We start from the raw sequence: 11468 nt of genomic DNA on the forward strand, positions 1-11468 counted from the left end.
AGGACGCCTTGTTTCCAGACACTGGTTTATTACGACGCTTCCTTTTTCATTTCCTCGCGACTTTTCCTCAAGGCTGCTTTACTTGCCTTTGCTTTTCTATTCAATCGAACCCGAGAAGAGACGCTTCAAGATATGAAACCTTTTAAAAGATTTCGATAAAGTTACCAGTAAGTGGATCAATACTTTCTTTCGACTTGGAGTGTTGAGAATCTACAGTAAACGCAACTTAAAATAAAGTTCAAATCTTCTAACTTAGAGATTTGATACATTCTAAGGCTTGTTTTACCTTGTTTTTACCGCTATGTTCTTAAGTTGTGTCGATTTCTTTCATGAGTTTGATTGCGATGTTTTTATTGCGGCTGAGAACTACTTTGTGCGATAGATTCAGGTCAAAGGAAGTTGGAATGAACACAGAAACAAGTTTTGAAAATCAATATGGAATATTGAACACATTAGTTTCACCTCGTTGTGTATATTTTTAATATGTTTGGGGATATATTGGTGTCAGAAAAAACCCAAAGAAAGGTTAGTTTCGCTAATGGCTACATCCAGAAAACACAGCGTAACATACCGAACAAAAAGTGAATGTTGACTTTAAAGGAACAAATGTCTTCAAAAGTTTATGATCTATGAGGAAAATTCCCAAAACTGTTTCTCTTGTTATTATGTTTAGTTTTGTTTTTAGTAGAAGTATATCTAAGCATTACGACAAGTTTTATGCAGTACGATACATCGATGTACTAACCTCTAGTTCGACAAATAAAAATATATTTAGAAAGACAAATAAAGACTGTTTAAAATAATGTACTGACAATTATTTATGGGTAAGAATTCGGAATTGAAACAAGTCATAAAAAAAAAAGGTGCTATAGCAATTTTAGAAATGAATGCAACTGCCGTCTCCTGTATAGCAAACAGCACTGTTGAGATAATAGTTAGAGTTCCACTGCTCAAAGTACGACTTTTTGATTAAAAGTGAATTTATTGAATCAATAACCAAAGGAAAATCCTTTCAATTTAATATGATACTTAGATTTTATCTACCTATATTTTGATGAATGAAATTGAAATTTGACAGTAAATTCATAAACAGTTGTTATTCGTTGGGCCTATAATTTATGGGTAGGAATTCGAAAAACACACCGAGACAACTCCTTAAGAAGCACTTTGGGAGATTGAACAATTTACTTTTTGGGTCCCTCTATTGTTCAAAGATGGTAATTGCATTACGACAAAAAAACAAATAAAGGTTTTATTTTTTTTTCTCTACCTTTAAAGCGTGAAAAAAGGGCCACAGGCATGATGGAAATAAATGCAACTGCCGTCTCCCCTTTTGACTGAAATCAAAATGAATTCATTAAACTATAGCACTGCTTTCTGGTAAAAACATATGATGCTAATTAGCGCCATTTACCGACGGTAAGTAGGATTTTTTTTAAATGGATATTCAACTTCCTACAAGTTTCCCAGCTTTTTTATTTACTCGATGTTCAAATATATAGACGGCTTGGCATCGAGGGAAGGAACAGCTCCTTTTCCCCCGAAATCCTAAAACAATATTTAGTCATGATGAGACCGGCGGTAGCTCCAAACACCGGAGGAACCGAGGCCCGACCCGATGTCTTCTGCTGGCAAATCGCGAGCCCACTGAGTCACACAGGCCAGTGGAAAATGTCAGATAAACATCACACGGGGAATGAGCTTCCTCCCCGCGTCTGGAGCGCTACAGGAATAGCTCTCCAGCCGGAGCTGCATATTTCAAGCGACACCCCGCGAGTCGAAAGGTTGTACGAAAAAAACATAAAAAAAGGTTGGAGGAGACAAACACGAGCGGCGACGACGACGACTACAGGATCGCTGATGATTCATAAACACGTTGTTTCCGTCTCGCCGACGACCTCTCAATATGGGCGAAGGTGTGCGAGCGGGAAGATAAGACGCCGGATTCGACGCCGCAGATATACTTCTTCGCTTGGCCTCGGCTCGCTTTCAATCATCTCATTCAACACCTCCGCACAGGAGCCCACCGAAGCTCCTCCTAATTTCCTGCGAGACCTTAAGAGACGGAGGCTGGATCGGCTCTCGTCGTGGACCGCTATTGTGGATCGCACAAAGGGCCCCGGCGATGATTTTTCATTTCTCTTTTTCTTTTTTTTTTGCCGCGAAAGACATCTTTCAGGCTCGTCACCCACCGGGAGGCGAGGAGCTCGCGGAACATCTCGTGTCAAATTAATAAAACTTTTGCTACAAGAGGGACTTCTTGACTTTGAGACGGAAGCGAGGAACAGGTCAGAGATTACGTTTGGAATATTAAACGGATATTCAGTCACTTTTAGTGACATAAGATTTAATAAAATAGCTATTTAATCAAATTGAAAGTGACATTTTTTTGTAACAAACCTTAAAAATTGATGGTTTAGTTCGACACGTACTGTACATGTATTTACATGTAATGTAATTAATTATCATTTATTTAGACGGACAAAGAATGTTTTCCAAAAATAATGACAATCAGTCACAAAATGAATGATTTATCAAATACATTTCCAGTTAAGTTGATTTATTGATCTTATTTTATTCCACTAATATGAGCAACAAAGATAATATGTAAAAATATTAATGTGAAATAAATCATCTTTGTTGAAAAGGAATCACTGCTTAAGCCATTTTTCTTTATCTAAAAAAAAGCACCAAGAAATGGCATACCTCCCCCAAGAATTTTGTTTCACGTGACTTTGACTTGAACACACACACACACACACTTGTATAAATGTTTCAGTTGGCAACAATTATATTATTTAACTCATTCAAGTCCTCTTTCTTTGAGTCAGACTTTTTTACTTTTTTTTATTTGGGGGGAATCTTTTTGAAAATAAAGTGTTTTTAGACTCGTATTTCTAAAGCAAAAAGCATTCAGCATGAAATATCACACAATGAAATAAAAACTTTAGCTTATTTAGCTTCATTTTATAATGTCATATTGTTGTTGTTACAAAATATATACATTATAAAAACTTTTTTTAATTATTTTTAAAGATCTCTAAATAAAATGAATTAAAAACATGCAATAACATGCCTGTGTAATCTTATTTTTCTATAACCTTTTTATTAATTTGATTAAAATAATGACCCATCATAGTAAATCTACATTTTTCGTCCCATCTTTCTTTCTTTTTATGGCCCCGGTAACGACTATAATGTGGCCCCTTCAGGAAATCTAACTGCCCACCTATGGCAGAGACCATTACATTTCTTTTAGGGGCCACAATTTAGATGGTTATAGGGGACAATAAAGGAGCGAAAAAAATCAAACCAAGCTAAATAGGCTAAAATTATCATTTAATTGTAATGTACACAACTTTGTTTTAAACCCGATATAAAATTAAATTAAATGTTTTCTTTAGTTGCAATAAATACTCAGAATTCGAGAGAATTCATAATTTCAAAAAATTAATATAAATTAAATTTTTCTAGATGAGCCGCATAAATACAGTCAAAGGGCCACATGTGGCCCCTTGGACGTACTTTGAATCGGTCTGATATAGAGGAATATAAAGAATTAACCACATTTTATTCACGTGAACTATATAACAGACAAGTTATATTTACTAATTCATCTTTTGTTTGTTGACAGTTTGTCGTTTCAGCTAGCTTGCGGGTGCTAATAGCGTTAGCCACTCGCTAGATTCGATTCACATTTTATTTTATTTTATTCATCTCTCATCCCTCTACGCGTCTAAAAAAAGAACGTATTGTTTTTGAAGCTCGATACGTTCAACAAGTGTTTCTGTGCGAAAACACCTTCATTGTGTTTAAGTGCCCTCGCCATGGTAACGGCCTGGTCCTGGACAGGTAGCAAGTCGGGGGTTTTAAAGGGATCCAAATGGTTGTGTTTTTCTGTCTGCGGCGCTGTGTTTAATTAGGCCCGTCCTGCTGAGACGCTGCTGTTTATTTCCCCGGCGGCCTCGCCTCCATCTCCGCCGAGTGGCCGGAGATGGAGGCGAGGGCGACGATAATACCAGCCGTGAACAAAAACATCAGGTCATTCATAAATATATGCTCCGCCGGTGTCGTGTGACTCGACCGCACAATCTAACGCCGAGATATGTTTTCGAAAAATGAATCACATTATGGGATGTGCTCACGTTACATATTGGGTGTGAATGCAATTGTGTGAGTCTGCGTATGATGATGTCACGTTAACATATGAATGTGTATTTTAAGTGTCAGGTCTCCAGCAAAAGACTTGGTTATTTTGACCACGCTTCCTAAAAATGCAAGGCCCGGGGGCCAAATTCGGCCTGCGGACTCATTTTTATAGGCCCTGCCGGGTATTTGTCTTAAAACATGTACGACCCAGGCGCCATATGTGGCCCTTTGAACCCTATAGATGTTTCTCTAGTTCATTAATGTTTATAATATAATAATGAATATTACAATCATTTATTTCTGGAGGACTATCATAAAAACTACTCTTGTGTTTTGATAAAGTAGGTAAAATGTGAAAATTAAATTAAACTGGTTTTGGTCTGATAGTTTTTGATATTTTAACGACTTCTGAAGTGAGGCCCGAGGGCCATTTGATGCCCCTCAGAATGATTTCAGTTGGCCCATCGTAAAATGTAACTTGAAAAAATAAGAAACGTACAAAAAACACAACTGTAATTAAAATATATAATATGACAGTCGCAATATATTTTTTTTTGTTCTGAGAGTTTTTGATGTTTTAACTAACTACTTGAAATTGAGACCCCCAAAAAAATTCACAGGTCTCACCATAACATGTACTCTTCGTTCTAAATTGAAAAAGCAAGTCGGGAATGACAACTTTAATTAAAAAAAAATAAAGATAAAACATTTTTGATTGTCACAGCGTTCTTTTTTTAAAGATTGCGGCGGTCAAAAGAAAATACTGCCACCTAGAGGTACAAAGTGGAGATGCCAGAGCTAAATACAAGAATCAAGACCTTGTAACTTAGCTATTGTTTTCTTGTTTTCAATATAAAAATTTTGGGGTTTTTTCAAATCTGTGGAAAGAAAAAAAAAACATCTTTTTTGTTTGTAAAATTGTCTGTATTATTGCTCTTTGTTAGCGTTTGGAATATCGTAGTTTGCAATGAGCTTAACGGGAAAACAGGTGGCAGTTGACGTGAGAAAGATAAGAAGCCGTCCGTCGCAGCCCTCTCTACGACAAATCCTTCAAACAACTCGTGGATCCAGATTGTAATCCAAGACGTCGTCAGAATCTTGTTATTTCCAAAAGATGCCGTAACTATTTTTCACTCAACCTTTTAGCAATAATATTTTCATATGAATGAATTAAACGATATTAACCACAAATAAACGAAAGCCCCGTCTCCGTCCGTGGTCACACCCTTGAGCAAGTCATTAATACGATGCCATTCCTGGCAGCTGCACAACCGTCTCTGGTAGGATCTGGCGACTCAAGCATCTTTTGCCACATCATTTGTATTCCACTTTCCATTCCAGTGCCTCTTGTACAGTTTCTGTCAAAGCGAGTGAGAGATCAGACGAATGCAGAGAGAAAGAAGAGAAGAAAAAAAAAAAATCAATCCTTCCTGACAAAGTAAAGTTAGCCCTGGAACTCTCCTCCCTCTTCAGCGCACAAGCTCCTTTTTTTTCTTGTTGGCATTAGCCGTTTAATTTAAGCGAGGGTCCAGTGAAGTGGAAGAGAATTACTGTTCATCTCGACTGGGTCGCTCTGCAGCAGTGGAGAAGCATCAAGTCAGCACGACTGGAGTGCGGAGACAGAGATAGATGGATTGTCAGTTCACCTCAGCAGCAAACAACCCGGAGAACACATTCCGCCCTCGGAGTCATTTAAGCTGCTTAGCTAAACAAATCTAAGTGAAGGATGGACAAACAGGATAATATCTTTTTTTTTTTCTCTCTTCTCTCTCCGGCCCCTTCTCGCTCGAGTGGCTGCGAGAACAATGTGAGGAATCGGTTTTGAGGAAGTTGGCAGCGGAACACTGTGAAAAGTAGGATTGGCAGATCCGCCCGTATGTTCCGGAGCCAGATCGCTCTTGTTGCACTGACTCAACACTCACACAATTATCCTGCTTGAAATCCATTGATTCGGTTGTTTTGTTTCTTCCCGCCGCATGTGTTCGCTCGCTTTTTGTTTTAAAATATGAATTACGGTTAATATTTCGACTGTGATACTGTATGAAGAAACCGAGGAATGTGATGGGACTCGCTGTCAAAAATGATCAAGTTGATCAAATTTTTGTGATCTCAAAGATATGCCATGGGATTGGCTGTCGGGATCAAAACAAGATCAGGGGCCTCATGTACTAAGGGGTTTTACGCACAAAAAAAGTGCTTAAATAAAAAAGAAGTGCAACCTTTCCAGGTCAAAATCCATATGCATCAATACTGAAAAGAGCAGTACAACGTTTATATATTTCCCACACGGTCTGTAGTTCGCGTACTCGGATCAGCTGCGTTTTACATGCACCATCTACTGGATTTCAGCTTCCGAACATCTTTAGTATAAGATCCACGAACTTCTTGGTACATGAGGCCCCAGGTTCCAAAGATGCTGTATTGTCGAGGTCTTATCTCAGTTTTTTAAGATTTTTACAGAGGTTTCATTACATTATTTAAATATATACAGTATATATATATTGTCAAAGTTATCATTTTTAAGATCTCAAAACTTGATAGAAAATTTCTATTTGATAGGAAATTTCAAAAATTATTTGGAGGTGTCTTATTGTCAAAGTGACATTTTTACTTAACTGAGAAAGAAAACTTTGGTGTTAAGTTTCCATGTAGCGTAAACAAAGATCTTATTAACTGTAATTGTTTTAAGATCTCAAAACTTGATAGGATATTGCTATTTGATAGGAAATTTTAAAAAAAAATGTGTGGGTTTTATATTGTCACAGTGGCATTTTTACTTAACTGAGAAAGAAACATTTGGAGTCAAGTTTTCATGTAGTGACAAAGTAGTATAAGAAAAGATCTTATTAATTGTAATTTTTTTAGGATCCAAAAATTGAGATACAAGACGATGTGGCCAAAGACTATAAAGGTACCAAAAAAAATGTTTTCCTAATCGATTTTTATCATGGTCTGATTTTAGGATCTCAAAGTTGAGAAAAGTATTCTGGAGGTTTTCATTTTGTGGAAAAAAAACAACTATAGTTCATCATTGATACAAGTTAAAAAGAAGTTCCACAATGTTGCAGGTGCACCGTTTTGACACTGGGGGGAGCCAGAAACAAGGTTTTCAATCTTACATTTTGCTGCTTTAAATTAAATAAAACAAATATATTTGGATCCTACGTCAAAACATATTTGAACAGACAGATTGATTTACTTTATTGATACATAGGTACAAATTTCAATCTTCACTCAAAACTTCAGGTAGTGTATTCCAAAATAATGAAGTGTAATTTTGTTGCTGGCTCTGAGCTGTATGGATGAAAAGTCGGAAATACATTAGGTATGTAATAGAACTGGTCGTCAGGATCATAAACTCAAATTTTAAAAATAAATTAAGGTGGCTAGAACATTTTTAAGGTTGTGGTCAAATCACAAATGTACCCTTAAATACTAATACTAGTACCATAATTACTCCATTGACGGTGGTAACCAGACCACAGGAATAGAACATTTTAATAACACTGTATAAACATGATATCATTCATAGATAGACTGTATACTTGAATAAGTATCACATAAGTTAAGACAGGATTAAGTTAAAATTGACCAAATACAGGCTAAATGAGTTAATATGAGGGATGTGTGTGTGTGTTACCGGGACACCTGAGCAGTCAAACGAAACTCGACATGCGATCTACTTACATTTGCAGGTGTATTGTGAAGCCATTTCTCAGTCGGTGTTTGTGCTCGATGAAGAGGACGGAGATGAACGGTCGTCGCAACGAACCTCTTTCTTCTGACTCGCTCCCAGCCTCGGCACTTTATCTGTTGAGTGACCATGAGGTTATTTTAGCAACGGTTCGCTCAGAAGAGCAGTCGCAGATGAGATAAAAGCTTCTGATCCAGTGTTGACGTCCTCCCTGGTGTCCTGTCCAGGGTTTCCCCCGCCTCACACCCCAAAAAACTGGGGCCACCCGAGACCCCCATAAGGGATTAAGCGAATGAATAAATTAATAATAATAATTTAAAAAAAAATTCATTACATTTCAATACATTTCAGTCTTCAAATAGAGAGCCTCAGGATATATATATATATATATATATACTGTATATATATATATATATATAAATATAATGTTATGACATTATTATAATAACATGTTTTTAATTAACAAAAAGCGAATGTGGCAACAGAGGTTTCACGACATTGCAGTGATGGTATTTTGACACTGGAGGGAGCCAGAAACAATATTTTCAATTTTGCATTGTGCTGCTTTAAATTGAAAAAAATGTATACATTTGTATGACTTTTATTTGCAATAATGCTACAGTAAATAACTTCTGTTGCTCCAACGTCATAACAAACATAGACAGATTGATTTACCTATTGAATTCAACCTCTCAGATGTTCTAATCCGAAATTTTAAGGAGTCCAAGAAATCACGTGTAATTTTGATGCTTGCTCCGAGTTATATAGATAAACTGACATCTAGCTAACAGCCAGCTTGTATTCTAAGATCCTCCCGTAATAAAATGAAAAGTTGTTTCAAAGTCAAGGCTGAAATTCGTGGTGGTATTGAAACTTTTTTCCCCATCGGGGGAATCGACAACAGAAAACTCTGGAAGATTTTAAACCTTAACATTATATTTTAAGTTATATTTTTGGATGAATAAAAAGCACATGTGGCATGTGACAAGAAAAGTTCCACGAAGTTATAGTTGCACCGTTTTGACACTGGGGGAGCCAGAAACAAGGTTTTCAATCTTACATTTTGCTGCTTTAAATTAAAATAATATTGACAATTTAGCAAGTGATTACATATGTATGATATGTATTACAATAAATATATTTGGATCCTACGTCATAACAAATTTGGACGGACAGATTGATTGACTTTATTGATATATAGGCAAAAATGTAACTCTTTACACAAAACTTCAGGCGGTGTTATTTTGTCGCTGGCTCCAAGCTGTATAGATAGAATTTTGTGTAGCTAACAACAAGCTTGTGCTCCAAGATCTTCAAGTAACGATTTGCCAGTGAAGTCGAGGTTCAAATCCATTGTTGCAATCAAACTTTTTCGATCAGGGGGAATCGAAAAAGTTTGGAACGAAAACTCTTAATTAAAACTTTCAATTACTTTTTCAGGCTGCAGTTTTTATCCTATTATGTTCATTTAATTTTGGTTAATTTATAATTATATCAGATTTATTTGTGTTGTTTTCTAAATTTGTATGATTAACTAAAATGTTGTTTTATATTTATGCATTTTGTGACCATGTCATAAAGGTAAAGCTATATTAGATACTGAAAAGGAATAATAAAGTGTTATTACTTTAGTTATTTTTATTACAATCATCATTTTAATCATTGTGCATTTTACTACTCAACTATTTACTATTAAAAAAATAAAAAAACGTCTATAAAGTAAGTCAAAAATATAAACCAGCTGTGTAAAAATGTGGCCAGAAAACAAGATAATAGATGTTCAAAAGTGGTCTGGAATAAAGATTTATAAAGATATTCAAAGCTTCTTATCCCCAAAAGATTGACGCAACATTTTGTATTTCGTGTGTGTGTGTGTGAACACATGCTCGAGTCTGCAACTAATTACCAGAAAAGTAGTAAATCAAGCTGTGATAAAAGCGAAGAAAAGGAAATGAGAGATTGAAAAAAGGCGTCACGGAAATGTTGGACAGGCTCTGGAAGGACTAGATCAATGTCTCCGCTTTAGGAGGAGCTTTGAAGGTTTTTCGGCACAATTGTTTAAACGCTGACAACCAAGTGAATCTCAGCCCAAAACTTTCAAAGGGGAAAAAAAAACTTTCCTGCAGGAGGAAACTGTCAAGCCGACACATAGTTTTTTGATTATCAGCGACTCTCGCATTAATGCGCTCGGCCACTGAAGGCTGACCGGAGTCAAAGGTCATTAGGGATCTGTTGGCGGAACATAACAAGACAAACAAAGTCATCAAAGCCGTGGAGTTGAACGGGAACGTCGTGTACGACGAGTCCAGAGCAGCATGTGTGAGATACTGGGCCTGGAAACCAGTGCCTCAGCACAAAAAGCTGAATGGAAACTGAACAAAAACACAATAGAAAGCAGCAATAAATTATGTTCCACTTCAATTACTGATGTGGAAAATAAGTCTTGGCTCCGTACTGGTTGAGGAACAGGATTAAAGACAGAAAATAATCCATCAGAATCATAGAGAATTCCATGAGTGAGGAAGAGGAGAGGCAATGATTGATTCACTCTTTTCCTTCATGAGGGTAGAGCTGAGCCAAAAGACAAGGATTGAGCTTGTAACCATAAGAAGAGATTTGCGAAGTACCTCGTGGAGAGGTGGAGACAGGGACACACTGGAAAGCAACCAAATGGAAGGATGTTTTTGTTTAGTTCCGTAACTCCACGGAGTGACCTCAAAAAATGGGAAATCAAGAGCAAATGAAAGTTGAGGAATTATACAGTACATTGCAGTTAATTTTTTAATCGTATGTATTGCTGCTTCAAAGCCAATTTAGCGTCTGATTATGCATTGATTATATTCATTTGCAACAAATTTGTTGCTCCTGTGAAAGTTTATTTATTTTCAGCTTTGAAAAGTAAATCTCTTCACTGACAAAGGAATAGCATTGAAACTAGTAATACTTCACGTGTCACTGTAGTAATACTCCACGAGTCACCGTTTTAATACTCCCTGAGACACCTTAGTAATACTCCACGAGTCACAGTAGTAATACTCCATGAGTCACCTTAGTAATACTCCACAGACACCGTAGTAATACAGGTCACCGGAGGAATACTCCGCAAGTCACTGTAGTAATACTCCATGAGTCACCTTAGTAATACTCCACAGACACCGTAGTAATACAGGTCACCGGAGGAATACTCCGCAAGTCACCGTAGTAATATTCCACGAGTCACTGTAGTAATACTCCATTAGTCACTTTAGTAATACTCCACAGACACCGTAGTAATAGTCCATAAGTTACTGTAGTAATACTCCACACGTTAACATAGTAATAATCCACAGACACAGTGGTAACACTCTACTAGTCACTGGAGTAATACTCCACAAGTCACTGTAGTAATATTCCCTGAGTCACCATAGTCGAGTGGTAATAGTCCACATGTCACTGTAGTAATACTCCACAAGTCAACATAGTAATAATCCACAGACACAGTGGTAACACTCTACTAGTCACTGTAGTAATACTCCACAAGTCACTGTAGTAATATTCCCTGAGTCACCATAGTCGAGTGGTAATAGTCCACATGTCACTGTAGTAATACTCCACAAGTCAACATAGTAATACTTCACAGACACAG

The 11468-nt window shown here is 36.8% G+C and overlaps 1 long non-coding RNA gene across 1 annotated transcript in view; it reads right to left on the reverse strand.

Annotated features, from left to right (window-relative positions):
* Window positions 1-7902, reverse strand: part of LOC148063828 (uncharacterized) — a 47436-nt gene extending 39534 nt beyond the window's left edge. The window contains exon 1 of the long non-coding RNA XR_015713589.1: window positions 7837-7902. This is a non-coding gene — a long non-coding RNA (uncharacterized LOC148063828). The remainder of the gene's footprint in view (window positions 1-7836) is intronic.
* Window positions 7903-11468: the final 3566 nt, after the last annotated feature.

This window comes from Callionymus lyra, chromosome 16 (genome assembly GCF_982586985.1).
Source record: "Callionymus lyra chromosome 16, fCalLyr1.hap1.1, whole genome shotgun sequence".
Taxonomy (NCBI): domain Eukaryota; kingdom Metazoa; phylum Chordata; class Actinopteri; order Syngnathiformes; family Callionymidae; genus Callionymus; species Callionymus lyra.